At 45.7% G+C, this 19,393-nt stretch overlaps 1 protein-coding gene across 1 annotated transcript in view; it reads left to right on the top strand.

The window, feature by feature from the left end:
* Positions 1 to 5,691: 5,691 nt before the first annotated feature.
* Positions 5,692 to 19,393, top strand: part of SLC45A4 (solute carrier family 45 member 4) — a 113,540-nt gene continuing 99,838 nt past the window's right edge. The window contains exon 1 of the mRNA XM_063131184.1: positions 5,692 to 5,744. The gene's annotated coding sequence lies outside the window, so the exon portion shown is untranslated. The remainder of the gene's footprint in view (positions 5,745 to 19,393) is intronic.

Here is a 19,393-nt window from a genome sequence, read left to right as displayed (position 1 = left end):
AGGGCCGATAAAATTGCCTTGGTGATTGAATCCAGCCCACAGACTGACAGTTGGCCATCCCTGTCATAAATTATGAAGTTTTTCAATCTCACAACGATGGGATTCATGGGCTAGCTTGTCTTCCATCCAAGCACGTTGTGGGTATAGCCGTGAAATTGGAAATCTGCAGACGTCCTCAGTTGACTCAGGCAAAGATCAGGAAGTGAGAGTTTCCAAAGCCATGGGTAGATTTTAGCCACGGTTAGAGTTTAGTAGCATGGCTAAAACTACTAATAGCAGTTGATTGCCCCCTTATTGAAATTAGGATTTTGCCTTGAGGCTGCCCCTGCGGGTTAACTCAATCCTGGAATAAGTGGCAAGCCTACAGATAAAAACAAACAATTGATTACCATAAATTCAGTGGAGCTGTAGGCACTAACTGTGCCTTAGAACAGGGCCCGGCAGACTTTCGGTTTATGGGATCTGGTTTGCCTTCTACTAGAGCTCTGAGGTCCACCAACCACAGTCACATGTAAAATAGTAGGTCAGCAAGATGGATCCTTTCACATACAAAACTACTCCTGTTTTCTCGATCCTTACCTCAAGCTTTCTTCATTTTAGCAGCCTAATTTAGGAGAGGGGAGGGAAAGCTTTTTGTTGTCACTGTAGTTAAACTTCTGCAAATGATCCAGATCTACCAGTAAAATCCAATCTACCTTCTATCCAAGACACCTCTCTCAGAATACACACCATCCCTCCCTTTCAACTGTGTGCTCTTTCAGCACAGTGGTCGTGTCTCTCCTTACACTCCCAAGGGTAATTTAGAGTATAGGATTGCTCAAATGTGTTGTAGGCAGGGAATCTTGTACTACGGGACGTTGGAGATTCACTGGTTCATGATGATGGAGTTTAATGTACGTAACACTCTTGATCATGTTGCTTTAATACTGTGCAGAACACTGCAAAATGTTCTGATAATCTGGTATTTTTGTAATGCCGTTAACTCTCTGAAAGTTCTGTTAATTAAGGTTCTGTTTTGGAGACCTGCATTTAAAACCACAAACCTGCAACTTATTCCTGTTACATTCCAGCAACTATAAATTGTATTCCTCTTCCATGAATCCAACCTATGTCTCCTTGCTTGTAAGAGTTACCCAAACTTTTATCATAGCACACAACAGTTCCTGCAAACCAGGATCTGCTTTTTTTCTTTTCTTTCTTTCTTTTTTGGCTATCTCACATGTTTTGGGTCTGTCTGGTTTGCCTTTCCAAACTGTTTTGCAGTTAAGATTTTCTGCTGTTGCTTCATCAGACTGCAGGACTGTTGGTGGCTAGAGGTGACTGTACATAGTTCCCTCCTGCAAAAGGTGACAACAATGCACTCTTTTATTTATAAGTGGTGCACTGTAAAAGTTCAGTAAACAAGATCAAAAGAGGTCAGGGCTTACATCTGTACTCATGTGTGCTCCAGGGGGTCAGCCTTAGTGCCTGTTTTCATTGCCAGATCTCAATCCTGGAATTTGTGAAGAATAGAGAAATGTGATCCAGACCACATACAGAATGCACTACCCTTTCTGTTTGGTAATTACACTGTTACCATGTATTGCAGCAAAAGAAGAAAGGCTTCCAGATCAGATAGTGTTCCTAGAAAATCCTGCCCCTGGAAATCCTGACTTTCTATTTGAGGACTGTTGCGGTGAGTAGAGCAGGCCCTGCAGGCCTTGTCTTCAGCTATGATTTGGCTTGCTTCCTCTGGAGTAGGTTTATGACAAAGCCAGATTCCAGCTGAACATCAGGAAAAACTTCCTGACTGTTAGAGCAGTACGACAACGGAATCAGTTACCTAGGGAGGTTGTGGGCTCTCCCACACTAGAGGCATTCAAGAGGCAGCTGGACAACCCTCTGTCAGGGATGCTTTAGGGTGGATTCCTGCATTGAGCAGGGGGTTGGATTCGATGGCCTTGTAGGCCCCTTCCAACTCTTCTATTCTATGATTCTATGATTCTATGTCATACATTTCTGATGAGAATTTCAGGATTTCCTAGTAAGCAAGATGCCGTAGACTACATTTTACTAAATTTTAGCTTTCTTGTGCAAGGCAAGATCTCTTAGCCTAGGCTGCCTTGCAGGGTTGTTAAAATGACCCTGTATATGTCACTCTGTGGGGTGACACATGTAGAAAATGAGTAAGTAAACCTATGTGCTTCACCCATGTGAAAGGCAACACACAGCCCACGGACTACATGCCTTTCTGAGCACTCACCCCCGCTGTTCCCAAATTCATTTTTCTCTTTTAAAAAGCTAATTTTGATCCTTTTGGTGTTCCTTAGTAATTACACTAGAGCCCCCAACATGGTGCCTGTCAGCACCATGGCATCCGTGGGCACCTCCAGTGGCGCCTGTGTGACCTGTGTGGGCAGCAACAAAACTTTTTTAAAAAATGTTATTTTATCTTGTAACATCAATCTTGTAATATCCAATGTTGTAATATCAGTCTTTTAGTAAAAAGATTTATTTCGTGTCTCTTGGGCATCACAACAAGGGATTGTGTAATTCAGCTAATTGCTGGTGATGCAATACATTTAATGCTCCTTTAAACATATGTTATATGTTTTGCCATTGTCTAACAATGGTAAGAGGTCATTACACAGATCAATTTTGTAATGGAACAGTCTTTAATATTCACTGATGTACACACTCTTTTAAATTATTTATCTGCTTCATGGAAATTAACAAATGATCAGCATAAATGGATCCTCTGCAACCTTTTGACAGCTGAAAGTCTGATATTGCAACATTGGAAGGATAAAGGACTAACATTGGATTAAGGACTTACAACACTTTAGCATATGCACGCCACCTTCAAATGGATACTTATTTGATTACTTGGTCCACTTTTGTTGAAGCATGAGTGCTAGAAAGTTGTATGCATTTCATATGTAGTCAGTGCTATGGATATATACAAATACACGTATGTATATTAAGAAATGGGGGGTGGAGTTTTGTGGGTGCCCACGGGCACCATATTGGCAACACCTTCTCCGTGCCATTGGAGGTGCCCAGGGAAACCTCTGCCATATTATTTAGTGTGGTTAAAATAAAAAAAGGGAATGAAAGAACTCCAAAGGGATCTCTCCAAACTAGGTGAACGGGTACTAAAATGGCAAATGCAGTTCATTTGCATAGCAAATGTAAAGCGATGCACATTGGAGCAAAACATACTAATTTCACATATACGCTGATGGGAGTATCTGACCAGGAAAGGGACCTTGAGGGTCAGCTGATGTGAAAAGGGGAAATTCCATGTTTACCAATCATTAGGAAAGGAATTGAAACTAAAACTGCCAACATCATAATCTCTGGTGCAACAACATTTGGAGTACTGTGTACAGTTCTTTTGACAGCACCTCAAAAAAGATACTAAAAATCTGGAAAAGGATCAGAAAACTGCAACTACAATGATGAATGGGCTGGAGTGTCTCTCCTATGAGAAAAGGTTGGGGGCTTTTTCGCTTTGGAAAAAGTAAGGAGTGACATGATAGAGGTGTATAAAATTATGCAATGTGTGGAGAAAGTGGATAAGAAGTTGTTCTCAGTGTCTCATAATAATAGAGCACAGGGTCATTCTATGCAGCTAATTGGTGGAAGATTCAGGACAGAGAAAACACTTCTTCCCACAGTGCATAACTTATGGAGTTTGTTGCCATGAGATGTAGCAATGGTCACTAACTTGCACGGCTTTAAAAGATGCTGTTGCACTCAGGTCCTGCTTGTGGGCTTCCTGCACCATGTACATTGATGGTGCTATATAAATAAATAAATAAATAATAATAATAATAATAATAATGGTTGGCCATTGTAGGAACAGAATGCTGGACCAGATAGATCTGATCCAGCATGGCTCTTCTTATGTCCTTAGGAATCCTTCCTCAGCCCTTCCATTTTCCAGAAACAGAGCCATCCATGTACTGCCTCTCCATCACTGGTAAAGTCTGGTTTTTAAAGCAATTTTCTATATCTGCAAGGTGCTTTGTGATTCTTATCACACTTACAGAGTGCTTCCAGATGAGACTTTTACACGGATGATTACGTGGGGGTGCATGTGTGTTTGCATCAAGGCCGGATTAAGGCCAACTGATGTGGTACCCCCTTGGCCCTTCCATTGCTTAGCCGGCAAGACATTAAAACTCAATAAGCGCTGAAGGTGAAATAAGACATTAAAAACTCAGTTTTCTTCAAGGCCATCCCCCACGCCAGAACACACAACTATATTAAATATAAACTGCTTTTTATTATATTTATTTAACACTAAATAGCAGAAAGCAATATAAACCAATTACTTACTTATAACTAGGGCAACAAGAAAAAATACAAATTTTCATCACTGTTTTATGCATTTTTTAAAATAAAACTATTATAAGGGGGGATGCCAATGCAAAAATTTATTGAAAAAGACTTTTAATCTGGAATTCCTTAAAATTAGATGGCTACAGGTACGGTACCCGTACTCTATGGTGCCCCAAACACGTGCTTATATTGCTTAAAGGTTAATCCTGGGCTGGTTTGTGTCTTTGCAGGTGTCGCCCTCCTTTATTTTCCTCTCTTTTCTCGTCTCCCCACCTAGTGCCCTCCAGGTGATGTCTTAGACTACAACTCCCAGCGTTCCTGAACTTGGGCCAGGCTGCCTGGGGATGATGGGAGTTGGAGTCCATGTAGGAGGAGGCGGAATGGCTGCACGATGCGCCTCTGCCTGGGGATGATGGGAGTTGGGAGTCCATGTAGGAGGAAGAAGAGGCGGAATGGCTGCACGATGCGCCTCTGCCTGGGGGTGATGGGAGTTGGGAGTCCATGTAGGAGGAAGAAGAGGCAGAATGGCTGCACGACGTGCCTCTGCCTGGGGATGATGGGAGTTGGAGTCCATGTAGGAGGAGGAGGCGGAATGGCTGCACGATGCGCCTCTGCCTGGGGATGATGGGAGTTGGAGTCCATGTAGGAGGAGGAGGCGGAATGGCTGCACGATGCGCCTCTGCCTGGGGATGATGGGAGTTGGGAGTCCATGTAGGAAGAGGAGGAGGCGGAATGGCTGCACGATGCGCCTCTGCCTGGGGATGATGGGAGTTGGGAGTCCATGAAGGAGGAGGAGGCGGAATGGGTGCACGACGGGCCTCTGCCTGGGGATGATGGGAGTGGAGTCCATGTAGTGGGAAGAAGAGGCGGAATGTCTGCACGTCGCGCCTCCCCTCTCCGTCTAGAAGCTCGCCCCCCCCCCACCGGTTTTCCACCGGCGCCCTCCGGACCTCCGCGCGCGCCTCCCGCCTGCGACGACGTCACCGGGCTCAGCAGGTTCTCCCACCTTCACCTCGGCGCAGCCAATCGGCGCCGCGGGGGGCGCCCTGCCTTGCCTCTCATTGGCCGACGCGCTCCCCCCTTCCCCACACCGGTCTTCCTGAGAGGCCCCTGCCCCTCTCTCGCTTTGCATATTCATGAGGCGGGAGGGGCGGAAGCGGAAGCGTTGCGCGGAGACGGTTTCCGAGGAGCCGAGAGGGGTATAAAGCGGCCGCCTGAACGCTCGTCGCCCGGTCCGGAGCCCGTCGGTCGCTGCCTCCGTCTCTCGCCCGTCGCCGTCGTCGCTTCAGCGCCGGCCAGGCAGCCCGCCAGCCCGGGGACCTTGACCTGACCCGTCCCGAGCGGCGTCAGCGCAGCCCGCCCCTGCCAGGGGGTTGCAGCCGGGCCCCGGCAGCGCAGCGCGGTCCGTGAGGAAGCAGGTACGGCGGCTCTCGAGGCCCGTCCCCACGGCCCCTGCGCCTCGTGTCTCCCGACGCGCGTCTTCCTCCCCCTCCCCCCCCCCACTACTCCCGCGCACGTCGGAACGGCTCTGCGGCGCGGTACGTCGCATCCCGCGAGCTGGGTCCCGTGTTGGTCTCGCTCGGCAACAACAGCTGGGCCAGCCGAAGGCCTGTGCGTTCCCGCCAGCCTCCCCTTGAGTAGGACGTTTAGTGGAGCTTCCAGGGCCAACGGCAGTCTATCCTTCTGAAAACCCGGCCGGGTTTTCAGAAGGATAGACTGCCGCTGGCCCTGGAAGCTCCACTTGGGAGTCATGGCAAATAGCTTATCCGCAGAGGTTTCTTCTCTAGGGAGCCTCGTTGGGTTTCTGCTCCTCTTTCCCTCCCCTGAGATTCGGAGGCATCAAGTGCACCTGAATGTGGGGAGTCCTGCTAAACTGTCAAGGGCCCTTTCAAGCCTTTTTTAATTATTTTTTTAAGCATTTTTAATTTTTTTAGGCTCTGCCCGATTGAGAATGCAAGGAAAATCTCAGGCTGTAAATCGATAAAATCCCGCAACCTGCATCTCCATCCGTTGATAGACCTGTGTTTCACGACCCTACCTCAGCCTCCCCCAACCTGGTGCCCTCCAACGGTGTTGGACTACAATTCCTGCCCCGTTGCAACTCCCACGGTCATGCTGGCTGGGTGCTGATGGGAACTGTAGTCCAACACCTCTGGAGGATGCTCGACCCGGGCCAGATCTGCACTATTGCTTTAAAGTGCTTTATAACAGTTTTATAGCGCTTTAAAGCAGTTAAAGCGTTTTAAGCGCTTTATAACTGTTATAAAGCACTTTAAAGCAGTAGTGTAGATCCGGCCCCAGTGCTTCTAAAAAGCTGCCAATGCGCTCTCTTAAGAACGTAGCAGTTGCATTGCTCGACCCGGGCCGGATCTGCACTATTGCTTTAAAGCGCTTTATAACAGTTTTATAGCGCTTTAAAGCAGTTAAAGCGTTTTAAGCGCTTTATAACTGTTATAAAGCACTTTAAAGCAGTAGTGTAGATCCGGCCCCAGTGCTTCTAAAAAGCTGCCAATGCGCTCTCTTAAGAACGTAGCAGTTGCGTTGCTGGATCAGACCACAGGCTTAGCCAGCCCAGCACTGAGTTTCTGACAGTGGCTCTGGCTGAGGCGCCTGAGAAATGAGCAGGGCATGAAAACAACAGCTTTCTTCCTCTGGTGGTGGTGATCCACAGACATCCAGGATTCAGAGGTATGCTGGCCCTTAACAGGGAAGTGGCACAGAGTTAACACGGGTCACAGAAACTGAGCTATCCTTGCTATGCGTTTTTCATCCGTCACACTAATCACAACCCTTGCTTTCTGGCCAGTGTGGTTAAAGAGCATTAGCAGGGTGGATTTGGGTTTTAGAACAGAACCATCGCTTTGTGACGGAAGCAACCTTTTCATGCTCCTCCCTCATTTTGAGAGGTGTACCTTCTCTATATATGGATGTTGTCTGCCCTGTTATCCTGTACGAATTTGTTACGAATCCCCCATCTTTAAAGCCGTTTAATCTAGTGGCTGCCTGCTGTGACATTAAAACAAAATTCACCTAACTGTTATTAGGGCACTGTTATTTAGGGGACCAAGCTCACCTCAGCCTAGTGAGGGTGGGTTTTTAGGGCAGAACTACTTGGTGGGGGGGGGAGGAAGGGGGCAGTTAGTGCTGGAACAAGGTTCTGGGGAGGTGACGAGGAAAGGAGTGTTAGTTTGGGTGATTGCCTTGAAGGAGGATTTTGTGATGACAGGCTACACTGATACAGAATAGTGTGTATAGGTGTGTTTGTGTGGAGAGCTGGCTGTGTTGTTGGGGCACTTGGGGAGGGGGGTGCACTGGTCCTTTGACCTGGCAATGCTCATAGGGAGGCTGGGTGAGGAAGGGTCTTAGAGGTGAAGCATCTTGCGATAGTGGGGGAAAGAGGAGGAAGGCAGGAGGCAAGACCAAGGTTGCCTGATGGATGGATTTCATGGGGTGTGTGTTGATGGATGGTTTCATGTTTGGGGGTAGGTGTACATACTCCAGTGCAGAGTTGTGTGTCTGGGTGTATGAATATGAGAGAGCTGTGGGTGGTTGAGGAGTGGACATGTAGGTGTGGATGAAGAGGGTGTGTGTGTATAATATATATGTATATGTATGTGTATAAAGACATGGCCTTCGGGCAGAAGCAGTCTTGGGTGGAAAGAGTCTTCAATGCAGCCAAGGATGGATCTTGGGCTTGGAGGAGGGCATCCAAAGATGTGTTTGCTCTGGGGTTTGGCATGATGGGGTCTTTCATGACAATGGAGATGGGACTCTGATGTTAGGGAATGTGTATCTTGGGGAGCAGTAGACGCATTAAAGACAGAAGAACAGTGGTGCTGAGGCAATGGGGGGGTGCAGGGAAGGAGAGGCATTGGAAGGGGGAGATCAGGTGTCAGGAGGGGGGGCAATCAGGTATGGAAAGGCTTTGAAGGAGGGGAATGCATACTTGTCAAGTTTGGGGGTGCATTTTGGATTGGGGTTCTCAGACAAGGAGAAAACTAGCATGGAGGATAAGGCAAGAGGTAGCTATTGTGGACAGCAGGTGCAGACAAGGGCTGCAGAAATGAGGGGGATGTGAAGCCACAGCTATGCAGTGGAATAACAGATGCAAGAGAGGAATCCCAGCAAATGTAGTTTGAAAGGAGGAGAGGTTTTGGAGTACCAGTTGAATAAGGGGAGCAGTGGAAGGACAGATGGGGGTGTTTGAGAATAGGGCTTTGGGACAAGGGTGAATTGGGTGTGGGAAGGGATGCAGCAGGGGAGCCTGTGGAAAGAGAACAGGGAGAGCAGGCTGGCTTGAATAATTTTTGACGTGCAGGTGTCTGAAAGTTTTGGCAGGGTGGAAGAGGGGAGTCCTTGGAGGTCAATAAGGTGAAGAAAGTCCCCCGCGGTTAAATGAGAGGCAGCTGCAGAAGCAGGGGAAAAAAGGGTTTAGGTGTTTTGGTTGTTTGAAGGAAAGGATCAGGTGTGGAAGGAGTAAAAGGTTGCCTGGTAGGAGAATAGACCTCTTGGGGGGGGGGGCTGCAGAAAAATGCCCCTGGGGGTGATCTGAATGAGGGTCTTCAGTTAATGGGACAAGGGTCAGATAGGGAAGAAGCTGTAACAGGACTTGCAGAGAGAGGGAGAGATTCTTCTCTCTGGAAGATCAGGTTGAAGAGGGATGATGGAGCACTAAGTGTGGGGGCATCTCTGGTGCTGAAGTAGGGGAGAAACTCGATGGCATGGAATGATGAGGAAGGTGGTGGGGTTGACTTCTTGCTATGTGGCCGACTAAGGGCAAGCAACGTGAGCTGCTTTCTGGAGCTCTTTCACGAGTGATGGCCATCTTAGTTTGTGGCAGCAAAAGCAGCAGCGAGGCTTTGTGGCACCTTAAAAGATTCACACGTTTATTTTGGCATAAGCTTTTGAGGGCGCTGACCACTTCCTCATACGCATCTGATGAAGTGGGCAGCATCCGCAAAAGCTGATGTCAACATTAATTTGTTTGTCTTGAAGGTGCTGCAAGGACCCCTGTGTGTGTTTTCTGAAGCTAGTTGTCCTGTGCTAGAAAAGTGAAAAAAAGTCAGGGGCAAACAAGTGATCCTGGAAGAGAAATGAAAGAGGAGCATTGCTCTTCTCTGTGCTTGAGTAGGCAATTATCAGAACACAGTTAACTGGGGGCGAGCAGGCAGGCAGGCAGGCAGCGATTGGGGAGGTGAAGAGAAAATCACAGGATAGATCATGCAGTTATTAGTGACAAAAGGGAAGTGTCAGAAGCAACGGGACTGGGAGGGTGCAGAAAGGCAAAGAAGTGAACGGCGGAGGAAGAGGTGACACAGGTGGGGAGCTGGTAGTATATTGTGCCCTTTGGAATCATAGAATAGTAGAGTTGGAAGGGGCCTATAAGGCCATCGAGTCCAACCCCCCGCTCAGTGCAGGAATCCACCCTAAAACATCCCTGACAGATAGTTGTCCAGCTGCCTCTTGAAGGCCTCTAGTGTGGGAGAGCCCACAACTTCCCCTAGATAGGACAGAGCTCAGGATCTACAAATGTGTATCTGGGTGATCTGCAGTACATCACCCAGGGTCTATAACTCCCAATTTAACAACAGCAACAAAATGATTACCCCACACAGACACACACACACACACACACACACACTACTTAAATTAGGCTGCTGAAATGCAGAACGCTTCTGGTAACCAGGCTTTTGTGTGAAAGGGTTGTGAGCTCTGTTCACTTCTACTGAAAAGATATTCCTACGCTCCGAATGTACTCGGAGACACCCAGGTCGTTAATTCTAACAGTCCAACTGTATGTTATATTAATTATGTTTTGTGTAGCTCCCCGTCTACTTTTTATTTACTCCGAAGTAAGTATGAGCGGCCCCAATCTGCATTGGGATCACAGTGCATGAGGAGGGGAGGTTTACTCGTGCTTTGTTGGGCTGTCATGCTAAGTGACCTATGAAGGAGTTGATCATGGGTTGCTGAGTAGAGGTAGAAGTGGTGGGTGCGATGCAGGTAGGGCCTCTGATCCCTCCTGCTTCTTCCCAACAGCCCATGGGTTATTTAATCCATGAGCTTTCATGTCGTGTGAACCAGGTCATTATCTTGCCCTCCCCAGCTGCTTCCCTCACACCCCTCCTTTGGCAGTTAAACAAAGCTGGGTGGAGAGAGAATATGGGGTAGGAAAACATGCATGCATCTTTGTTATTGGAGATCCTGGTGGGATGGCTTAAGTTGAAGTTGAGTTAGAAGGTGACACCATAAACATCTTCAGAGGCTAAGAGGAGCACGTTTTTTGCATTGGGTATCTGCAATGAAACTGACAAAAGATGCTGTATTGTCACACCATGCGCTTCATGCAAATAGCCACCAATTTGCGGTGATCAGGCAAAATGCTTCAGTTTGCATATTTGTGGTCTGGCCACAGCATTATAAATATGCAAGAGTTGAAAGTATACCTTTGTGCTACAGATCCAAGCTGATCCATATATTCAAGAGGCTGTTGTGCTACATTTGGGCAGCTCTTGAATGCAGCCCGTATGTTTTGGAATTCTAGAAATGAACGTTGGTTTGGATCAGACCTGAGCCCTCAACATTTGGAGTCTGAAATTCCTTTGTACCGAGATACCTTGAATATTGTTTTCATCCTTTTACCAAATCGTATATTTTGAAATTGTTTAAACATGGCTGAAGTGCTGTTGTTAAAAGAGTAATTCCTTTTTGGTGTTAGGGAAAGAATACACTGCTGACCTTGACGCTGCCCCTGGAAAAATGCAATTTGTTTTCTCGGATAACTATCTCCACAGTCAAATAACTCGCAACTGCATATTTTCCTTCCGTCAGTTCCCTCCCCCGTTATTTTTGGGTGGGCTGGTGTTGACAGTTATTCTAGCTTCAGTGAAACTAAAAGGAGAGACCTTGGCGATGCAGGTGGATAATGAAGCCAGATCAGCTAGCTACTAGAGAACGAGGAGCTAAAAGAAACTAAACAGAAATGTTTGGTTTTCCTCTGTGGGCAGACACCTAAGTTGTGGGGGTGGGCATTGAGTCCTTAAAGGTATGTGAACTGACCGTAGTCTAGAGTTGTGAAGGACTGGTAGTATTTTCCCCCCTGTCATTTACCGCCTGCAAATGCATCCTGTAAAAACAGCTTGCACCGCGTGCTGTTCTGGCAAAAGTATCTCTCCGATTATGATCTGTATTGCATTCCACTGCCTGGCTTAGGCAGTGCTGCTAACATTTATTGAAAATCAGCTGGATCTGCTGTTGGTGCAAGTGGGTGGATATTGGCTTGGCTTTGCAACAGAAGCTCAAAACAGTCTTATAACTGGGAGGTGGAGGATCTATAAGCTGTTATACTAGCTCAGTAGCATTTGCTTTGTGTTTTCATGCCTGTGCTCTGCCCAGTACATAGTATTCCACCTCTAAATGCTTCACAAGGTTATGGTAGTCTTGCCTGGAGCAGCTGTAATATTGTGAGACTTTGGTCCAAGACTTACAGTTGGTCATTTTAGGAGTAAGCCTGGGTGCTGTGCCTTTAAAAGGTTGGCATATTTGTAATGAACACTTTAGAACCAATCTTCCTTAACCACAGGCTTGGAGCTTTAAAGAGGAAATTTGTGCTGCTTATGGTCTCTGAGCAATCTTGTACTTCACAACAAAGAGTGAAGTATCTTGAGCTTCATTTATGTTTTTGAAAGCGGTTATCCAGGGCTGCTCTTACTGGGGAGACTGCCAGAAAGATGACAAATGCTAATGCTGAAATGTGAGCACTTACAAAGGTAGAGGCAGCAGCTGTTGTCTTGGAAATAAACATTATAGTCTGTTTTTCAGAAGTGCAATTTTAATCTAGTGGGCATTAGGCTTTTTTCCCCTTCTCAAGCAACCTTTAAAGGGAGATTTCTTCAGAGAGCATCAGGTAGTCTCAAAAAAGCAGATATATCAGGCAGAAGTATTCAGTGAATGCAAATGCTGGACCAGTGCAACTGCCCTGGGCCTGGTATACACATGCAGAGGAAGGCGATAATTTTTTGAAGTGGTAGAATAGATTGTACAATTTCAGATTTCAGGTTGGGAGGGGAACCACTTTTGAAGGCTTCTTCACATTAAAAATATTGTTTTGTAAGCAAAAAACTATTGGGGAGAGTTTTTCTAGCCCAGCCTGCTCCTGTACGTTAATTTTATACTTACAGGGTCTCCTACATAGTTACACTTCAACATGTCATTTATAAACATGCATGAAGTAGTACAGTCCATCTTACCGCCTGAGATCCTGTCACTGGGGAGTTTACAGAGATTGAACCTGAGACTTTAACCTTATACATGCATGCAAAGCATGTGTTCTACCACTAAACTATGGGCACTCCCCAAATTTTTATTATATTTGCATCTTAAGGCTTCTTCCAGGGAGCTGAGTGGTATTATAACTTATCAACAGCCTTGTTAGGCTCAGAGTTGAAAGTGTGTTTGTACAACCAAATAGCCATTGCACCTTGCTGGCTATCCGTTTATTTTTGAATAAGGAAGAGTGAAGCACACTGATGATACATAAATCAGGTCTGGAGCCTGAGGGGAAAAAATCTGCTGTCATCTGCTTGCAAAAGCCTCTGCTGGATAGGAGGAGACTTGATTTGGGGTAGATGACGAAGTTCTACAAACTTAGAACTGTTTGCCCCCAGCTGTATAACTCTGCTCTTGCAAACTGATGAGAAGATTGCATGATGTTTTTGCAGCTGTTGCTTACACAGTGAAGGAGCCTGAAATTAGGCATAGATCTTGCTTATATAGACTGCTGTTCTGCGTGCTTCACAATTCAGGCTACGTATTCATGCAGAAGAGGCTGCAGGAATAGATAATCCTGTGTTTCTCTAAGTATTTTTACTTGGCTTTGTTCACCAAGTGGAGCTCACTCAATGTCCTCCAATTTGGGTGCATTGTGTTTGGGTTTATTTGTACGGCCAAGCTGCAGCAAAACTGTCAGGCTTTGCACCTTCTTTATTTTTAGTTGATTCATTATAGAAACAGAATTTATATTATTTGGAAGTGCCCTGATAATTTACGTGTACAAATCTCTGCCATGTTACACATTCAGCACATTGAGCAACTGTTCCTTGAAAACATGAAGATTCTACTGCATTCTAAAAGCAAGTGACTCTGGTTAAGAAAACTTACCCAATTAGTTTTGATTTTGAACAGAAAATGTCGTGGAAGTATAGGGAGGTTGCAGAGTTTGACTCATCCCATGCAAAAGGAGCAAACTGTTTACAGTACATTCTAGACTGAATATTTCAGAACCTTTTGGGGATATGATTACCAGCAGATAGTACTTAAAGATCTGTTTATGGAGACTACTTAAGCTCTGCTAGAAATTCTATAAATGCCTAGATACAAGATTAGTTATTAAAGCCCAACTTGGTTAAGAGGCTGGCATTCTTTATATGTTGGCTTCTCATTTATGTAAAGCATTCACTGCAATTCTCCTTCATATGTTAAGGAAGTTGGATGATTAGCTGGGTGCCCTGTCCTGGCCCTCTTGTCATCAAAGACCTGTTTTCCAGAGCGATTGCTCTTGATTTCAGACGCCCTGCATTCCAGCTGCTTGGCTGGCCGACAGACTGACGTTCACCCCAAGGTCCGGAGCCACTGCCAAAGTCTTGAAAAAGATGTTTGTTTATCCTAGGAGAAGATGTCATTGGCTTGGCAGTTCCCAAGCACCAAGCTGCCAAGCTTGATTGTGGACTTCGATTGTCCGCATAACATGGCCTTTTTTGTGCTTTTACTGGCCCCTTGCTTGGCTTTTGAACTCGTTTTCAAATGAAAACAAGGAAAGAGATTTCATGAAGCTAATCTTCATGAGCTACAAACTTTGGTCGGTGTTCTGTTCTCCGTGTTTTAAGCAACCTTTCTGTCGTGTCGTAGTGCAAACAGTCTCCTTCCTTTGCTGGGAGATGATTTCACTGATGAATTTGGTTAGTTTCATTTTGGTGAGCTGATGTTGTTCTGATTCAGCAGTTTAGATTGTGTATTCATGTTTCCCAGCCACCAGTTGCCAAGGCCATAGGTCATGGGTAGAGCCCATGCGTCACGTGCAGAAGGTCCTGGATTCAATCCAGACGGAGCTAAGAAAGTCTCCCATCTGAAACCCTAATACCTGGGTCATAAGGCAGCTTCCTTTATTCTTATGATGTGCTGCATCCCCATTATTTTTAATACACTATTAGCCATTTATCCTCTTCTGAATTGTTGGCTGTTTATCTCTCTCTTTCCCTCCCCTCCCACTTTCTCTGTTTGCTTTCTGTACTGGTCAAAGTAGGGTTTTGTCCATTTAAGTTCATGGCACAGAAATCCAGGTACTTTCTCTAAGGCGCCAGAATACTGATCCTGTCCACCGTAGACTAACATGGCTACTCTTCTTCAGTGGTTTTAAGTACAATGAATTGTGATTTTTAAAATTGCTTTTAACTTTGGCAGCTCTTAAAGGGCTGTTTTGCATGCATGCACACGTACACACACACACACACACACACACACACACACACCACAGCAACAAGCCCAGTTTTGCTGCCGCTGATCCTTGATGTTGGTCAAGTATATCTGTACCACGCAGGTTTTGAAATACTTGTTTATCTCATTCACTCCTTACATTTTTAGGTGTATGGTACACTTAATGTTTGGTTTGCAACTAAAATTGTAATGTGTGAAGAAGCCCTTAAAGCTTGGGTAACTTCTAGGGCTTGGGGGGGTACATTGCCCCCACTGGAACCCTGCTGGGGCTGTGCGCTCTCTCTCTCTCTCTCTCTCTGCTGATGCCAAAAATCAAGTGATTCTGAAGGGAAGCAAAGCAAGGTCCCCATTCCATCAGGAGTCTCATCCTGCTGAGACAGAAGACATGAGGGGAGGCTGTTTTCCTGTGGAAACTGCAATTCTGCTAGAAGACAGGGCATAAGGTGAGTTCATGTTATTTCCCACCAGGACCGTACTCCCAACACCCCACTAAACAGCTGTTTGGCAGGGTGCAGAGATCTCAGTTCTGCTGGGAAATGAGGCGTGCACTCTTCCCCCCCCCCCCTTCATTTGGTCTCCCAGCAGGATCAGTGGGATTTTGGGATGGGGGTGGCAGTGGCAGCAGGGACCAGCTGGGAGCTGCAAACGGCCATGGCGGGCTGCGAATTGTCCACCGCTCCCTTAGAGAAACAATGCTCAGTGTATAGAAACAGGGTGGGGGACATCTAAAGCATGTTTGCAAAATATCTGAATTGGGAAACATTTCCCTTTTCTTGGATGCAAGTCTCTTAAGCCCTTGCCAGGCACCTGCAACTTTTCCTAGCTCTTTTATAACTTATTATTAGTAGATTCCGCCTCTCTTCCTTCCTCCCTGGTGTACAAGTTGTGGCCGTTCTGGTGCCAAATAGCACAAGTGCCCAAGGCAGTTACCAGAGGTCTGATTGGCTTGGCAATGCATGCCCTTGTTCTGGGCCTGAAGTCAGGCAGATCAATGGACAAAAGGTTAGTGCAAGGTTACATTGATCAATGATGTCTTTTGGAGTTCACAATGGACGAGAACCCATAGGGAAGCGAAAATGCAGCACATTTCTAGAGGAGAACTATTCTCGGACATGCTGCTTTGTACAGACAGGCCGGGAATAATTTGAACAGTTGATTGTTCACATGTAGTGTGAAGTGGCTCCATACCTATCACGGATCTGCTGATTGTTTACCTCGGCTCTGAGTTGCTCAGTGCTGCTTCTGTTAACATTGGCTGCGTTTGGACAACACAAGACTCAATTGTGGGTTAATAGCCAACTCCACAGTTGATTATCAAGGGGGTACTCCCTACACAACATGATTATAATCAACTGTGGTGCGGCTTAAGGCCAGCGTTGAGTCAACGGTGTGTTTGATTGACACATCCCCTCTCTCCCCCTTCACTCCTCCCGCTGGTATCCTATCAGCCATTGCTCTTTCTGCTGGCTAGAGTAGCTGCCACTTTGGTCGGTCTTGCCAGGGAACTCTATAGTTGCTGAAAATAACCAACTGTGTGGGACGAAATAGTCAACAGTGTGCAACAGATGACACGATGGTTGTTCAAATAATCAACTCTGCACAGCGTCAGTTATTTGTATTGGTTATTTCGGCCGAATAACTAACCATAGTGTGAAAAAGTCCTGACAGATAACACAATAACCCACCAATGACTATTTAACCCACCGTTGGTTATTGTGTCGTCTGAACCCCAGTCATTGTGATGTCATAGACTTTGAGAATCATGCTGTGATTTGATGCAATACAGGCAACTAACCACCTTTCCGTTAGACCATGAAGATTTTGGTGGTAGGCTCTCTTGGGATGGTGCGATAATGGTTGTGGTTCTGGCAAATTCCATTCGGCTAGTTAATCCGCCTGAGCGCACTTGGTTGCACTGTAGGAAGATTGGCTATTGAGGAATGCCTGTTGTAATGGAGCAGAGCTTTCTTACCACAACACATCTGCAAGATTTTGGCCATTGAAACTGTTTTCAAGCTGGTGGAGATTTGCCTAATCCAGCCCTGCTTTGACTAAATCACAGCTCCAGTGTGTGCCTCATCTTTGGAAACTGTCAGATGTATTTTGCAAGCACGGCTGATTAGATTGGAGCTGGCCTAATTGCATTCCCCTTGGATTGCTTGTCTCCTTGCATATACTCCTTCCCACATCATATGCTACAAGGCCTTTGCATATTTGAAATTCCACCCCGCTTTCTTAAGCAAATCAAGTGAAAATCCAGGGAATTAACAAGGTGTTCTGTAGGGCCAGGGCCAGGTAAACAAGATGGTTTCTCCCTTAGTTGGCAGTCCCACCACTCCAGAGTATGTTCCAGGGACACTTGTTTACATTTTTGTGGCATATTTAAGCAAAATCTGATTACTTGGGATGTGGTTGCTCTGGAGCAATTTAGGTTTTAGCATGGTCTGTTGATGTTCAAAGATTTGCAAAACTCTGCCATAAACTACTCAGAGCTTGAGAGAGTTAAGTATGCCCAATTTGATTTATTTTTGCAAATGTGAAGTTTAGTTGTACTACTTCTCCAGCTAATTAATTGGCATAGTATTTAATTATAATAGTGATAGCCTCCCTCCCTAATTATTGGGAAAGTTTACAAAGTAAAGTTCTGAGGGCCAAACTAGATTAACCTTAAATATTGCATTGCATGTGCAGGGTTTTTTTTTTAAAAAAATGCAAAAACCATAGGCCGGGTTGCTGATAATTATCAGGGTTTCACCAGGTAGGAGAGGTCATTTAATCCTTCCCTCCCCTGCTGTGGTTCTGCCAAAAATCTCTGCTTCGAAGTCTATGTTTACATTAGGGGAGAGTGCCCCATTGGCATCCAATTTGGCCCTGTTGAATGTTCATAGTAGGCAGAATTTTGGCAGTACAAAGGTTTCATGAAAATCTCTTGTTGTGAACCCCATTTGTTGGTGTCACACCCACTATTCTCAAGGGACTTGTGCAGAGCTTTTCCCTTGAGGATCATACGTGTGTAATCCACTTCCACATGTGTAATCTAGTAGAAAATAAGTGTAATACAATGAAAACAAAAAATTTGAAAGCAAGCAAAGCCTTAACTCTTCCAGACCTATCTAATATGAACTGACTTTGTTAAAGGAAATGTCATTTGCTCTAATTTGTTTAGAATCTAGCCTGCTGTCACATTGGCTCTTGCAAATCAAAGATCTCTCATGTGCCAGTGGATATTGAAGATGATCCTTGGCATAAAAGCGATCTTTCTGTGGAAAAGTAAATTGTTATGGAGAGATTTAAACCTAGCCCTTTCTCCTTGGTGTGCTAGTCTTCTGGTGTTTGGGGGGGGGGGTTTACATGAGAGAAAATTCAAACTTGCAGTTCCCTACCAATACCCTTAAATCAGAGGGGTGAAACTTGTGTCCCTCCATAAATTTTGGCCTACAACTCCCAAGTTGCACACCCCTGTCTTAAATGGTGCAATCAGAAGAGAGCTCTTCCAGATGCTTTCGCTGAACATGTAGGTTGGATCTAAGTAATCTGGAAAGTGAAGTACTGCAATTTGCCTTAACACAGTTCTCGTAGATGGTTTGTGGAAAAGCTTGCAAAACAGTGATTATTTTTTTTTTATTATTTATTTAAGGATTTTTATGCCGCCACTCAGCCAAAAAAGGCTCTCACGGCTTACAAAAGTATTTCTTGACAGTCCCTGCCCACAGGCTTACAATCTAAAAGACATGACACAAAAGGAAAGGGGATTGGGAGGGAGGAGGGGGAGGAGGGGGGAAAGGAAAGCAAATTCAGGCACTACAATCTTAGTTGTAAAGTTCAGCAGTTACAGTTGACAGCAGGAGAGAGGGGGCTCTCAGCTGGAGCTGGACCCAGGCACGGTGGAGAGGTGCCTGGCTGCTGCTTCCTCCCTCACTGGTGGCCTCTGCAGTGACAGTTGGTAATATTTGCTTTGCTTTTGTACCTGCTAGTTCCAGTTAAGGTTTTAGCGTCCACAGTGCGCTCTTCAGAACATAAGTGATACACTCTCTGCCAAGAAGGATTATGCTGTACGTTCAGGCAAGTTAACTTGTTCCATAATTTACACAAGCTCTAATCTTAGATCATATTCTCTGGTGCCATTCAGAGCTCTCTGGGGGTTAACGCTTCTAGTCAACAATCACCCACTGCTAAATCCTCGAACATAACCCAGCAGCTCCTGCTACTGGGGAAGCCAGCACTGGTTTTTGAGGGGGACCTGTACAAGCCCTGCTGAAACAAAGGTCATGTGGAAGCCAGCCTCGAGGTACATTTCTGGATTTAGTTGCAATTTAAATCCTAGAGTAGTTATGTCATTGTAGTTGCTTGCTTTGTAATTAGCATGCAATAATGGTTTACCTGGAGGCTTACCAACTTGCACACTCTTCTGTTTGCTTATTAGAAGCTTTCAACCAAAGGCCTGGCAGGTTATTTCAAAGCAAAATGAACTTCAGCCTTCCTCGCACCGCAGCTACTAGCCATATGTAACCCTCTCCATTCTCTCCATATTGCCTTCCGTTCTCAGCCTCTTCTCTTTTCTTTTTTGTCTCCCTTC

Source organism: Elgaria multicarinata, chromosome 7 (assembly GCF_023053635.1).
Source record: "Elgaria multicarinata webbii isolate HBS135686 ecotype San Diego chromosome 7, rElgMul1.1.pri, whole genome shotgun sequence".
Lineage (NCBI taxonomy): Eukaryota > Metazoa > Chordata > Lepidosauria > Squamata > Anguidae > Elgaria > Elgaria multicarinata.
The sequence above is the reverse complement of the archived record's forward strand: the minus strand, read 5'-3'. Positions and strand labels throughout refer to the sequence as shown.